At 39.7% G+C, this 15,663-nt stretch overlaps 1 protein-coding gene across 1 annotated transcript in view; it reads left to right on the top strand.

Annotated features, from left to right (window-relative positions):
- The first annotated feature begins 5,530 nt into the window (after positions 1–5,530).
- The window catches only part of CALCR (calcitonin receptor), a 136,701-nt gene continuing 126,568 nt past the window's right edge, over positions 5,531–15,663 (top strand). The window contains exon 1 of the mRNA XM_035545380.1: positions 5,531–5,624. The gene's annotated coding sequence lies outside the window, so the exon portion shown is untranslated. The remainder of the gene's footprint in view (positions 5,625–15,663) is intronic.

The following is a 15,663-nucleotide window of genomic DNA, read 5'->3' as shown; positions in this document are numbered from 1 at the left end:
TGAGAGTCAATAGATTGTTGAAAGTTCTGAGAGCAAAACTTGATCTCATTTGTCCATTCTGCTGCCTTCTTGTTTGTCCATCTAATGATCTTTTGATCATTGATTTTTAGATGTAGAGCTTAGCGATATGGTTTAGTGGAGTACTTAGTGTTAGGTCGGAGGTTGGACTCGATGATCTTGAGGTCTCTTCCAACCTAGAAATCTGTGTCTGTGTCTATCTGTGCCTTATAGGGGAAAATTTTGCAGGAGCTTCTGTACTAATTATAGGTGACATAATTTAATATTGGTATTGATTTTGTCATAAGAGAAAAATCACTTGTGCTGAAGGTAGACATCATTGAGTTTTCAAGTGTCATAGGTGTAACAGAAAACAGGATTTTAAACACTGTACAACATTATAATAGAATCATTTTTGAGAAGTCAATTTCCTTTTGTGGTTTCATCAGACATAAGAGAAATGACGTCAGAAAGTTGCCAGACAGTTGAAATTATTATGGTGGAAAATGTTGTTAATTTTGAATATAAACAGAAGTTTATAGGGAACAAAAAGTTCTGAATGAGAAATGTCAGCAGTAGGCAGATGAAAAACATTTTGATATTCCAAAATAAAATTTTTCAATGGTTTGATGAATGGAATCAGCTCATAGAGGAAAATGCAGGCATGGGGAAGCTGAGCTCAGCTGACATGAGACTACAGCACCTTAGGCAGCTGTAGAAAATTGTCAAAGGAATCAGACAAGAAATGTGTCATTTAACAACAGAAATATATACCTCTTTTTTTCCCCTGTGCACCCCACCCAGAAGTATTTAGATTTCCCTAAAGGAATCATGCTATCTCCCAATGGAAAATCAAAACACTTGGTGAAATAATGATTTTCCCTTGGAAAATTTGAAGGCGCGTTCATGACCCTTTGTCAATTTGAAGAGCACCTAGTATTTTTTTGGGGTAATTGCCCCCACAGGGCTGAAAAAACTTGAAAGACAGGAATTAAGGTGCCTACACAGTATGCCATAGTTAAACATGGCTTTGATTTGACTCATCATCATTAGTAAACCACCCAGGTTATGTATCCCACACTCCAGTTACTTCCTGGTATGATAAAAAATTGCATGCTTGGTTAGTACTTACACAGTTCTGACAATTAAGTAACTCAGAGCTTTTAAGACTTTAAATGTGGATACATCTCAGATGATGCTCCTGGGCACTGCAGCAGCGTCGCACATCAAAGCAGGAGCACAGCCTCTGGCTCGCTTCTGGCCAACATAGACCTCTCCCAGGGAACACAGGGTGCAGTTTGGGAACTAGCGAGGGGCAAGGACATCCACAGTAGGCAATTGGGAAGTGAGCAACCTGTTTTTAAAGAGAATTCAATTTAATAGTATTCATGCTGGATGTTGCTCACCTTAGTACCAGGGAGCTGTTTTGGGCATTTTAAATTGCAGGTATAAACATCGTCATGGTGTTTTGAATGTGCTACATTTTGCTTTGTGTGCATTCACAAGTTTCATTAATAATTTTCTGTTTCTATAGGCTGTACTTTTGAAGAGAACAACTTTAGCATTGTTCTACAGCGTGCATGTGTAAATCCATCTTTTTAAGTGCATCTCACAAATATTAATCAGAACTCAAAGCCTTAAAAGCACCCCATGAAATGTAGCATTCTATACTTCTAAATCAAAGACTCTGGCAGGAGTTTTATCATAAGCTATAAAAGGCAGAATGAATGGGTGGGTTATTTCAAGATGGAATAAATCTGACCCTGGAATCCTGCAAAGAAAATGTGTTGCCTTTAGTGGAAGTGTATTTCACCACTCAGGCAAAAATAGTGAGAAGGACCCATTTCTCTATGCCATATCCGTATGGATTTCTGCCTTCAGGAAAAATGAGATCATGGGGAGACAGAAAGGGTAAAAGGTGGAGAGATTGTGCAAGAAGTCTGCCTGCCACTGCGACTTCTCTTCTTGCTTCTTTTCCCTTGTATTCTCAGTAGGAATGATCTCTGCATGCCAGAGACCCGGGAACTGATGCTTTTTTTGCTGCATCAAAAATGCATCTCTGCAAGCATTTATGTTAAATGACCTTCCATTCAGGTGCACTGGATAGCCTGACCCAGCAGTGGTTTTTCAGGGCTCCCAGGAGCTGAGGGGCTAAGGGCTCCCTGTCTTTCTGTTCTACTGCCAAGTTCAACTGGACAGAGCCTGGGGCCTGAAAGCCCTGGGTGTACCTGTGAGAATCAGGGATATGGGATAACTGCTGTGAAATCGGGCACTGGGGTGTAGCTGCTAGCAGACAAAGCTCTGGGGGGGGGGAAGGTCCAGCTGGCCCAGGGGGCAACCTGAGCAGCTCCTGCAGCTGCTGAGGACAAGGAGGAGGATGAGCCAGTGTGAAATGAGTGTTGATTTCAGCCAGCAGCTGCTGGGTGCAGCCAGATTGTTTCCTGTAGGAAGTGTCATGTGCTGGGGGTGTCAAAAGGGAATACACTCCGAGTTCCCAGTTCATAGGAAATTAAAAAAATATATATTTTTTTTTTTTCTGATTCAGACTAAAACTAAATAACCCCCCTGAACTTTTTCACAAGTCAGAAATCCTGCTGCACAGCCAGCTTCACTCCACAGATTGGAGCCTCCTGGGAGAACATGTATTACTTATTTTTGAACTGATATCCAATTTTGCAGGCCAATGAAAGGTTGAAAATGGAAATCTGATTTTAGACAACTTATCCATTGTAATGCTGACCTTCTAAATCAGCTGATAATTTCTGCATTAGATCAGCTCTTTCATCTTCGCATCAGGTATTAAAACTCAGCTTGGAAAGAAATGCAGAAATACTGATCAGAATTCGTCCTGATGCTCTTCAGAAAACCAAATTAACATTTGGATGAGGGAGCTTGATACTTATTCCCTGAATGTTTAGAATACTAAAACACACCTCATACTGTGGATGTTAAATGTCAGTTCTAAGAATAATATCTAAATCACATGAAACCTAAGCAAAGGAAACATCCAGATGATGGAGAGCTGCTTTCATCTTGTGACAGAAAGCTCAATAATGTTTTTTAGGCAGAAACTGTAGATGTGGAACAAGCTTCTTCAATCTGTACGGCATCTGAGTAGGACCATCTTCAGAGCTTCTCAAATGCCTTTCTGGCAGGTGTGTTTGCAGAGCTCCCTCTGCGCCAGCTAAGAGAGGAGATTAATTTTTACACCACTTACTACTCAGGATTCATTTTCAAACTTAAACTGCAACATTTATATTCTTGGTTTTAGCCATCCCTGGTTCAATGCCTGAAGAAAACAACTATTCCTGTCAATAGGAGCTTGTCTGGTATTCATCTGTGTGCCATAGATGCTTACGACAGGGTTTCTTTGACCAGAGGATTTGTGTCACCATCTGCTGAATTTGTAATGTAGTTTACAGGGAGTGTGAATTTTCACAGTCCCCTGTAGTAGATGGGGGACTGGAGTATTCACCTAGTTCCTGAGGTCTCAGGTCAGTCCTCTTTTCTCAGCTGGGAGAGTATCGTCATGCCTGCAAGACAAGCAGCTCTAGGCAAGCGGCATTTGCCACAACTTAATGTAGCACAGAGTAACCAGCCAGCAAAATCCTGGCACTGTCAGGAACAGCATGGTAGAGGAAGTTAAGCTTACCACAAGGTACCAAACTCACCACTGGAAGTTCTCATTCGTTCATTCAGAAGTGTTGGGAATTCTTGGCGTCTATGGAAGAGGTGAACTCTGGTGTCCTCAGCGCTGTGGTTGACCCTCTGCCTATGCTCCCTGGTAACATGGTTGGAGGCTGGGGACCTCTGGTTGCTGTAAGCGCTTGGGTTGGCCTTGCAGAACTTCCTTGTTGTTTCCTAGACCCCTGACTACTTGCTGACCAGCAGCCCTTTGTGCAAGTGCCTCTGGCTTCAGACAGAAGGTGATACTGCTAATTTAACATGGAAAACTGTTAAAGTCTGTCTTGAAGCTGTTATTTTAGGCAGTCAGGAACATCCAGATAATAAACAATAAAGGGTTCTTGCGTATCTTCAGAGAGTGGTTGAAGTAATGGTGCTCCAAAAAAATTCTTCTTGCAGAGAAAATTTGCAGATATTCCACCTTTTCCTAAAATCCTTGAGATACTGCTATGAAATGTCAGTGCAAACCCTGTTACTCCCCCTGCAGAAAAAATCCTGTAAAAGCTGTAATCTCTTAAAGCTTTGAAACTGAAACCAAAGTTGCGTGCAGTCTTTAGGGGTCATTCTTAGTCTGCTGAACCTCAGCTCTCACAGGACTCAGGCTTCATGGATGATTCAACACCCGCTGATGTCAACCGAGAAAAGTCCATTCAAATCCTTACATAGCAGCCTAATGACATCAGAAGATGACAGGTGCTATAACTCTTGTGCAGACAACAGCTGGTTCAAAATGGAAATGTACTAATATCTGATAAACTGCCTTTTAAAGTTGTTTTCATATCAGAGAGTTAAAACTGCAGCCACTTTCGTTAAGGGGCTTTTTTGTCAAAAATACTTGGAAAATTACTTTAAAAAACAATGTGGAATTATCTCAGTGAAATGGTTCTAAAACATTTTAATTTCTCAGAGACTTGCTTCTTGATAAATAACTCTATAAAGAAGATACTGAAAAGCCAGCACCTTGATTAAGAAATCAGAAAAACGTTGCAATTTACTTCATCGTAAACACAGAACTGAATATTATTTAATGATATTATTGGAAAAAGTAGTATTTATCCATTTTCTCTATAAAATACAAATAGCTCATTTAATAATGGGAAGCAAGCAATTAAGAAAAAAAAAACAAAGCACTGCATTGGTGTGACTTTGGATCCCTTCCTATCCCTTCAAAGACAGTCAGCTTCCTAACCTTGATTGTGAGAGCTCATCTAGAAGTCACAAGAAAAAGACTAAGAGGAACAGCTATTCAGCAGCAGTATCTTTTGTCTTTATGGAGATAACCGAATTGCCTCCATATAGGGTATTCACAGTTTTTTTTGTGGAGAAGAGTTGAGGAGTATACTGCCCACTTCCAACTCAAGTTTTCTGCCTTTATTTTGCTGGTAAAATATTTTATTAACGGAAAGACATAAAACTCTTGGGATAACTTCATGTACACATTACTCAGAAATTCTGCTGTGGTTCTTAGGAAAATACATTTTTAGGATTATAGCTCTGAAGTGTTTATAATTGTAGTCCTAAGAGCTGCTCAAAAGCCAGAGCTAGTTATACCTTCTAAGTGTTAAGGACAGATCCTTCAGTGCTTATTGAAGAAAATTGCTCAGTGGTTTCAATGGGAATTTAGCCTCATCAGTAAGCACTACAAAGTCAGGCCCCTAGAGAGTGCCACTTCATAAATCAATTACAATTAATTCATCAAAGAAAAAAAAAAACACCACTAATTCTGATTCAGTTTAGAACATCCAATCTCATTTCAAATCATTGGTTACCTAATCATGAAGGAAATTAAAATATTGTTAGAATTAATCATGTGTGACTCAGCAGTCCATAAGACCCTCAGCTAACAGATCAAGTTAAAACTTTCCATTGATGCAATATGCCAAACAAATATGACGGGGGATTTTGCTAGATCAGATCATCTGTTGTGCACAAGCTGTTGTGAGGTAAGTCCAATGTGACATTATCGATAAGACATGAGGAGAAAGCATTTCTTATAAAGAATGTAGTTACCTGAGGAAAACAAATGCTGTTTAAGATTAAAATCCAGCATTTCCACTTGGGACCTGTGTTGACAGCAGAAGTGATGACAGCAGTTATCTGTCATACCAATGCCATTATAAAAGCGATGGAGAAGCTGTCTCTGCTTTGCAAATGAACTGCGCTTATTTTTTAAAAGAAGTACTAGGTGATGTTTAACACAGGAGCCGTATTATCCAGTATTGGTCATGTTGCTTTGGGACTGGTCATAATGCTTTAGGACTATAAAGCAGTGGTTGGTGCAGCCTTGCTCAGATAGGAACCTGTTGGGCTGCTTGTCCTTAAAAAGCTTTGTTCACTTTCCAGAGTAACTAGACAAAAGCAGTAGTTTGAGTTTCTATCTGTAAACAGGACAAGAAATATATTGAAACTTGTATCTGCTGTTTTTTTTTTTCATTACAATAGTTTCCCATGAACTGTCAGAAAGTCAGTATCAGCCTGTTTATAAAAACACATCACAGCTGTGTAAATAAAATACCTTCCTATGGTAATTGTATAGGCATTGGGACGAAATAGAGCGCTGCTGAATTCTGATTGTACTATAGCAGACTCTGCTGGGGAGTGCATTTGCAGCCTAACTAATGCTAAGCTGTAAGTTTGACTGTAAACAAGCAAATAAAATAACTAGTGTGCTGAGGAGCTGAACAAGGTTAGGAATGGTAACTTCTGCATTTCTCGTCTAGTCCTATTTTAAGTGTGGAGCCATTCTACTGCACACAGAGTTTCTTGTGTCTAATGAATGACATTTCTTTTGAATGAATTCATCAGGTAATATTTCAATTATATCTTGATGTTCATGTCTCACTGAAGAGAATGGGATTTGTTCTCTCCTTTTCTGCTGCTGCTGTATCTATTAGTTTTCTGAAAAAGAACTAAGAATGTGACATCATGCCTAAAACTTAAGTTTACTGCACAGTAGTTGGAATACTCAAATGTAATAAGAAAGAAATGTGCCTAGAATTTGTATTTACTAAAAATGCTGCACTTGTTAGTTACTATGTTTTCTTGTACTGCTAGTGGGATGACAGCATTGTGGTTGTAGTTCCGTTGAATACACATAATTGATTTCATAGGACAAACAAGATAATATAAGTCTTCCTATGAATGTATGCTTTCTTAATTAATTACAATTGGTTCTGACTAGCTGGCTTTATTTTCTTTGCTGTCAGTAACAACACAACCTCAGAAAGTGTCCATGCAATAGAGGTGCAGTGGGTGTCTGTATGTCCTGTTCCATGTCAGAAGTCTCTGATTTGTTGTTTTGTTTTAGCATATAGCAAACAGTAATGAAAAATATTCCAAGAAGAGTCCCATTCTTCAGTATTTCTGACTATGCGTAGCAAATGAGATGAGCCCCTCACACAGATTTTTTTGAAACTATGCTCAGTGCATACTCTGCATAATATCTGTATTATTAGTTGTTCCTTACATTTTACCAAGGAGGTCAAAATTCAGATGTTCATGGCAATGAATTGCTTTGTTTGCTATCAGAAATAGCTTAACTCTGATGAACCTGATGCAACCCTGGCCAAAGGACACGTCAACAGCTGCTGTCTGTACGTGCAAGTAGCAGGAACATGAGACAGACATTTTCATAGAGCTTTTCATCCCAAAATTCTGTTCCCGGAAAATAGACTATACATTTATGGCACTATTATATTCAGAGATAACCTGCCCAGGAATCTCATGCATAAAACGTTTTTCAACTGAGAAATTTTTACAAGTATATTATGCAGGAGGTACACTACCTAGAATCAAAGCTATCGTCTGCTCTTTCCCTCCTGGGGTAAGAGTGGACCCACAAACCGCTGGATCTTTATCATACTCCTGGACAGAGTTAGTTGGACTCCAGTTGGACTTTTTTTTTTGTTCTGCAAAAGCAGCCTGTGCTACTTGACATAGCTCAGAACAAATTGGAGAGAGAATCAGAAACTGGACTGAAAGGTCTCTCTTCTCTCCCAGTCTTCTTTTGGAAATAGTAGAGGACCTCCTGCTGTCTACTCAACTGGAAAGTAAAATGCATTACTGAATGTCTGGATCTCTGTATCACAGGGGAACAGGATACACTCCTTCTCCTATTTGCTTTGTTTGGCAACTGAGAAGCCAGGTAGACAGGTTTTGTTCTGTTTCTTGGGAGTTGTTATTTTGCCAGTTTCTGTGGAACAAGAAGGAGCAGGATCTGCCTTCTCCCACTGCTGAAAACAGGAACTTCAATTCCTTTGTGCTTCCCTTTTAATTTTCTAAATGTATGTTTATGACATTGTAATTTTCATTGTAACTTTCCTTCTTTCTTATGATGCTCTAAGAAAAAAAAAAGTTATGAAATTATAAAACTCTACAGTTTTAAAGGATGTAACTGACTGAATGGCGCATACATCTCTAATCAAAGACTTGTGCCAATAAACAAGGATTTGGCAGTCCAACTTTCAGCCATACCTGGGAAATGCCAGTCCGCTAAAGTCTCTTTCTGCCAGCTGTGCTGGCTTTAATTAGCAGAATTTTATCACTGTCCAGAGCTATGGGCTTAATCCCACAATCAATGAAGTCAACAAGAGTTTTCTCATTGCTTTTGGTGTTGGTTGGTCCCATTATTCCTGCAGAAATACTGGCTGGTCCAGATCCCTTGTAGGAGTAATCTAAAAGCTACTAAGTCAGAGAAAAGATTCCTGATGACAGCAGTGGGCTTCAAATAAGGTTTGAGCACTTCCAAATACTTATGCCAGGAAACTGCTTACAAAGTATAGAAACTCATTTAACAATGGTTAAAATATTGTTTGACTGAACACCCATGTTTTAGTGAACTACCATTCTTTATGAGCTGAAAGGATATATTCTAATACTACAGGAAACACAGACTGCAAGCTAGCTATTTAGTTTAAAATGATACTTAAAGCTTTTCTATATAAAGTTTTTTTTTAGTATATTTTCTATATTAAGGGTTTTTTTTTAATCGTGAACCTGTAAAGTCACTGAAACAAGTAATTTGTCCTTGATGAAGTAAGTGAAAAGTAGTGACCCCCTCCCCCCCCCCCCAAAAAAAAAAAAGTATGTTTGGAAAAATAGATTGATTCCCTGCCACAACGTGCTTTTAGAAAGATTTATCATGAAACTTAAATTCCTCTAATACTTGTGTTGCACTCCAGCGAATGCTGTGGGGCTTCTTGTATGAGCAAATATTATTTCTGTGAGTAATGGCTGCAAAGACTGAGCCATCTGGCATTGCCTGACTTCCCTTTGCTTCTTACTGCTTCAGTTCCCTTATTGTGGTAGCTAAATGAGATATTATAATTAGAGACCCACCAACACTGTATTCATTATTAGAGGTCAAGTTCTGGTTGCACTTTTCTGACAAGTCTCCCAGTACTGTCTGTGGGAATGTTATTTATGCCAGGATTAGGGCCTGTATTTGACTGTTAATTTCATGGCACTGTTTTGCACAGCCTGATAATAGGAAAGCTCATAAAATGAAGATGCACACAGCTCTATGACTAAATTCTGAAATGCATGTGAAAATTGTTTTTCTTTTTATAATTACAGCTGGCATTTCAATGCTCTCTGCCAACCGTCAGTTTCCTTCATCCACATACTCATTTCCACATACACATTTCTTCCTGATACTGGCATGCAAATTGATTTGATCACTTCCCAGCAGGTCTGTAAAAAAGAAAACCTTTCATAATATATAGCTGGTCCTGACAGGACTGTTGAAATGAGAAAACTGATGTATGTCCATGTAACTCTGTTGACTTTCATTCTGGCTGATGTTTGCAGAAGATACAGGTGTAGATCTGTGTTTTCCTTCCGCATAAACAAACAGATAAGTATAGTGTGCTTTTAATGCCTTCTGAAGAAAAGCAGTTACAGCTGTTTTTCCTGCCAGCTACACTTTGCAGCTGTAGGAATTATTCATTACTCCAAAAAGCCCCCATTTTTACCATTGCTTCTGACACACAACGAACTTATCCCTCCGTTTCCTGCATCTGCTGCAGTGAGAAACCTGCCAGTTCTCGTACTGATATCTTTGTCTTAGCAAGTAATTTGACACAACAGGAGCAAATGAGCAGATCAAAGCAGTCGGTGCTTATGTTTGTCACATTTTCATGTTTTGGGATTCTTCGTGTTTATGCATGTTTGGGGATTTTACTGTGGCCTAGAGTTATTCTAGTCCCCTGACCAAACTTGTTAGCATACAGGGTTCAAAGTTTTTTGCAGACCTTTGCTTGATTTATTGCAGGCACATCTCTGTGGTTTTGCACTCTCTCTTTTCATCTGTCTTGTACAGGCAGGTGATTGACAATGGGAGATGAATAATCCAGACACCACTTTTGCCCACAGAGACTTCACACGTTGAAACACACCTTTTTTATGTTCCTGCCCATTCCCTTTCCAAATACCACCATGACGTCTCATGATGACCCCTTCCCTATTCCTGTTTGGAGCAAAATGTAAAGGCAGTACTGGGTTGGGGTGTTAGGGGAGATGATGGACGTAAACCTGCTGATGTAGCACCTATACCTTGAGTGAACTGACTCCCAGTCTACTGAATCTTCTTTGGTGTGACGCGCCAGTGAGACTTGGTCTCTGAGACTTCTTTGCTTTTCACTGATTGGAGGTGTTGGGCCTTAGAGGGGTTTAAGATCTTACGGAGAGTGTCCTCCATGAGACACTTGACAACAAGCAGTGGCTTCCAGACTTTGGAGGGCTCCGTGAAGGCCCTCATTGTGAGCTGAGATCATGGCTTTGCTATCATCACACGCAAATTCTGGAGCCTGTATCTCTTTACAAGAGAGCTCTTTGGAGCCTGGCAGTGTCCTGCTCCCACCTACCAGTGGCTTACCAGTTTGGGGAGGGCAGCTCTGCTGTGGGAAGAGTGATGACTGGAATCACAGTGACCGTTTTCCAAACTTTATTCCACCGAACAGTGCAAGAGGGACACAGAGTTATATTATGGCGTGCTGCCTGCACAGTTGAGCAGACAATGGGACAGAGCCAGGCACTTGTACAGGCTGGGACTACATGGGGAGCTTCTGATGTCAGATATCCCAGAACACAGAACTCTAAATGGGCAACAGCACTGATGATGTTTCTTACCAGGAGACCTATTCAAGCTTCCCAGAACAGAGACACTCTTGCCATGCTGTCCCCAAAGAGTTGTTGTTGCCCATGCTCTCCAAGAACAATTTTCATCCCTTTGAATGCTCATCTATCCTCTCCCTGCATCAGTCAGGATGCAGCCTTCTGAGACTGCCAGTGCTTAGCCTGCTGCTGGAGATACGTTAAGTCTTCTCATGGCACAGGATAACTTGCAGCTTGCTGGATCTTCTGGAATTTTGCACCTCACCACTGCAAAAGAGATGAAGACCAACAGAAAAAGATGAATAAAGATGTGATTTTGTCGTCAAAGGGGTCAGAAAGTGTGGATGAACAGCATCAGTAAGGTTGTAGGTATAGATCACCATCTATATTGACAGTAAGTGTAGTTGTAGGGAATTTAAATAAGGATTTCAAGCTAGGACTGTAGAAGTTGGAGGAAGAAGTAGAACCAGAGATTCAAAGAGTCAGAGTCTGACAGTTGATGACAAATATGACAGCAGATATACAGCACGTAGTTCATGTTGTAGCACCTGAATGACCCCAGAGTGTGGCAGAAACACTTGTTGGGGTAAGAACATATTAATGGCACAGGTTCAGCATGTGTGGTAGGAGTTTGTGACGGGAGTTTGTGAGAGCCCACTGTTCGGATTGGGGGCATTAGATCCTCCTCAGGGACAGGTGTGCATTTCTTTTAGACTTAGAGCACAATTTCTGGTTTAGTTTTTTCCTAAAGGACAAACCCAAGCAGCTCTGACCACCAAATTGACATGCACTAAGTGTATATTCAGCAGATTTGTTTCAAAACTGTTTTACTGCTCTAAGTTGAGATACTAATGCAGATGTGGCCAGTGAGACCCTAAAGTGCATTTTTTTTGAGTTCCCCTTCACAGCCTTCAGAGTATTATCCTTTTCCTAACTACTTTTATAGTCCTCCCCGCTGTTCTTGTCCTCTCTTCTTTGTGCACACTAGCTCTTCCTCCCCCTTGTCGTGCATCTTCTGTTTGTTCCTTTTCCTTATCTTTGTCTTCTAGAGCAACAAAGCCATTCTGGAAGTTTTATTATTTTTCATGCCTTTCTCAATGCTTGTCTCTTCATCCCCATGATAACGTTCAGCCATACTCTTTAGGTACTTGTCTTTGCAGAGCCATTTTCCTCTCTTCATCCTGCCCTCAGACCATGCCTGAATTCCATCGTGATTTCCAGCTGCTTCTGTAGTGCTCAGGCACTTTTTTTTTTTCCTGTGGGTTCTCTCAGGGAACACTTCATACATAAATAGCTCCTCTCAAGTACCCACTTGATGGTAAAGTACATCCTGCAGCTTCTGCATTCAGTCATCTGCAATTATTTGGTCTCATCTACTGCTACCTTAGCTGACATTATCTTTTCCTCACTGCCTGTATTTCATAAAGAAAAGAACAAATGTGAAACACATCTCTTTACTGCCCTCTCTTCACAGGGTTCCTGTGTTCAACGTGTGCTTGCTGGTTTAAACGTTTTGCGTAGGGCATCCCAGTTCCTTCATTTAGACCCGACAATTAACTGCTTGCTTGCTGTGTTCAAACAGCACGATTATTTTAATCCTTTACCTGTAAGGCCTTGATTCTGCTTGCAGCACACAACCCACAGAGCACCCTGCAGACTATATCCAGAGTGTGTACCCTGCAGTCTGCAGCTGAAAAAAAAACATTAGGGCAATTCTTTTTTCACCAAAAACAAGTACAGTGCAGACTCTCCCATTGACACTTTGCATCTGATATTTTTATTGGTTACCGAATACTTGTGTACTTGTCATATTGGTTGAATGAACTGCCTCATGGCTGTTGTGGAGAAGCCCTTCTGTATTGCTGGACCTGCTTCTTTTCTCATAGGCAAGTAATATAAGTAACAGCACAGTTAAGAAAGTGATAACATTGGACAGTTCTGTTCCTGTGGCCAATAGTAGGTGTTCGTACTCTGGAACATTATTGGCCACTCTGGAATTCAGTAAAAAAAAAAAAAAAAAAAGCTTAAACTATTTTTATTGCCTAAACGTTATGTCTGTTAGCTTTTCATTGGTAAAAGAGTTGCCTGTTTATGCCCTAGATGTAAATTGTACTACATGTGCTAATATTAGTGCATTTCACTACCTTAAGGATCTGTGAAAATTCCTAAGAACACTTTCTTATGCTCTTTCTAACCACCCTTTAAGTATTAAAGTTTGATAAATTGGATTAGTGTTTTAAAATTCATGTTTGGTGGTATGGGAATATATCTCATTTTCTTTAGGCAAATGAGAAAATTAAGTCTTCTCTTTGGAGACTTCCTTAGTTATAACATGGGTGTGATGATATTCACCCTTTAATAATGCATATAATTTATTTTAACTTGACTGTGATGGCTGAGGTATCCAAACTGATGATTTATAATGCATCTACTTAATTAGCACTTCCAGTCCTCTTTGTGAAAATGAACAATTCAGATGAGTCTTGAAAAAAATAAGGTGGTTCTAATTCAGACTTTGCGACCCAAAGGAAACCAGAAGAATGCTGTACTGTTTCAGTAAAGCCCACACAATTATATGGTAGTACTTTACCTTTAATGCAATCAGGAGTCATACACCAACAAAATCAAAGGTTAGTTGAGGCTGGAGACCTCAGGAGATCTCTAGTCTAATATTGCTCCTAGTACAGAGCCATGTGGTAGTCCACTTGCTATAGGCATGCATGCAGTACATAACCCATTAGCTGCTAAACTCTGAGCCAGACCATCCAAACATCTAACTGTCCTCTCATCCAGTCCATTAAGTCGTAACTTGGGTACTAGAGACTGTGTGGAAAACCTTGATCATGAAATGATGCTCAAAATTTGGGCTAGGTTCAGTCAGTGTACAGAGAATGTGCAGGCAGGCACCACTTCCTGGTTGGGATCTGCAGCTGAGGTGCTTTATTTATACATAGATATCTGTTCATTCTTTCCCCCCTTTTTTCTTCCTAACTAAAAATTGATCACCCTATAAATTTTGAGAATTCCTCTATTTGTGTAATTAATTCACTGTAAGTGATCCAGCCTTCATGAATCTGATATTAGTATATGTGGGAACACTAGAACTGAGTCTTGGATTTCAGTTTGTGCACATTTTCTGGTTTACTGTTTTGAGCAATAATATAAGCTGTAGGAATTATCTAGGATTATGGAAGTGGTTCACCATCTCTTCCGAGTAGGTGACCTGACTATAGATGCCTCACAGCAGCATACTCCCATGGGGAGAATACAAAATATCCCAGCCTACAGTCTACAAACTCAGAAAGTATGTGTTTAGGTTTCAAAGTCCTCAGGATAAAAGGAGGAAATTGAATGTGTTTTTCCTATTTCTTTTCCCCATTGAGCCACATAGCTATTCCTGAAGTGCCTACCAAAAATGACTTTGGGCTGTATTCAGTATTCCCTGTGATCTGCACCAAGAAAATCTCAAAGAGAGTGTTAGTTGATAAGGGTCAAATTCATACTAGGATACCTTCCAGCAGACATGAGAAAAAATGATTGCAAGAGAAAGAATGCTTGCACCCATACCCTGGCCCTACTTCCATTGCAAATACAGATATAACCACAGTGGACTCTGACAGAGGATTTGATAATTTTTGAATGTTGATTGAGCTTTGACGTAAGACAGACACCAAGTAGTTCAGACATGTCGAGAATTATATAGTCAAGGGCAGGCACAGGCCAACAGTTCTAGGTATTGTGGGAACTGGTGAAGCATTTAAGAGTATGAGTTTAGGTGCTTCTAGAAAATACTTTTTTTTTTTTTTGGGGGGGGCGGTCTGCTGTTATGAGGAAAACAAAAACAAAATACCTTCATTAGAACTGGATACTGAGTATCTAAATCCTTTTCTGACTCTTGCCTTATTGTCTGGTTCCTTTTTCCCCAATGTAAGTAGCAATGGAGAAAGTGTATGCTTGTAAACAACACCAGAGTCAGAATCAGAGAAAATTTTCCAGTTCTAGGTGAGGACACCAGTGCTTGACATCAGCTCATAGTTTTCTTTCCCTAGCTCTTTCAGTGTTTTTTCCTGTTAGTGCATCTCTATGAACTTGAGCATGGAAATGCATTTACAGGTCTCAGCAAATGACAGATGTATTTCTAAATTTCCAGTCTTCACTCATAGCACAGAAGATGACAAGATCCTATGCGTACAACAACCCTGACTGGGAAAGAGATGAGTAGATAAGGATTCAGACCAACTCCCACAAAACAAAAGCCTCTGCCAGGCAGGACTCTGGAAACCATGAAATCCAACAAATGTTCACCTATCTTTGAAAATGCATCACGTTTTTATTATTATTATTATTATTATTATTATTATTTCATATTTAGTTTTACAACAGTGTGTCTTTCCATCAGTGTTGTAGGTTACGGACACACATAACTCAAGGGTCAAAGGTTATGAACAGCGGTTAAAATTTGAAGATTGATTAAAGATGTAAAGTGCTGAGTCTCAAGCTAACACAAAACTTGTTTAGCGATAGTTTTGTGTGATTGCAAAGCCAAACATTTTGTCATTATGAAATTCCATAGAACATTGTCAGTAAAAATAATATACACAGAATGTTAGGACAACAGGTTGGTTTTGTGTATTTCATCCTTTCAAAATGTTGTTGGATGAAATAATTGCTAGTAAATTTGTCACAGCTTCTGTTTTTAAGGACACAACTGGTAATTTAAGGTTCAATTAATGACTTTTAAGCTTAGGACTGTAGCTGTGTGATATTGTTTAAAACTTTGCAGCTGCTGTGCAGCATCATAGTTGTGTTTTCTTCCACCTGCCTGCCCCATACCTTTTAAAAAATCCACAGTTAAGTATCTTGTGCCAG

Source organism: Cygnus atratus, chromosome 2 (assembly GCF_013377495.2).
Source record: "Cygnus atratus isolate AKBS03 ecotype Queensland, Australia chromosome 2, CAtr_DNAZoo_HiC_assembly, whole genome shotgun sequence".
NCBI lineage: Eukaryota > Metazoa > Chordata > Aves > Anseriformes > Anatidae > Cygnus > Cygnus atratus.
This window is presented reverse-complemented; position numbering and strand designations above follow the sequence as displayed.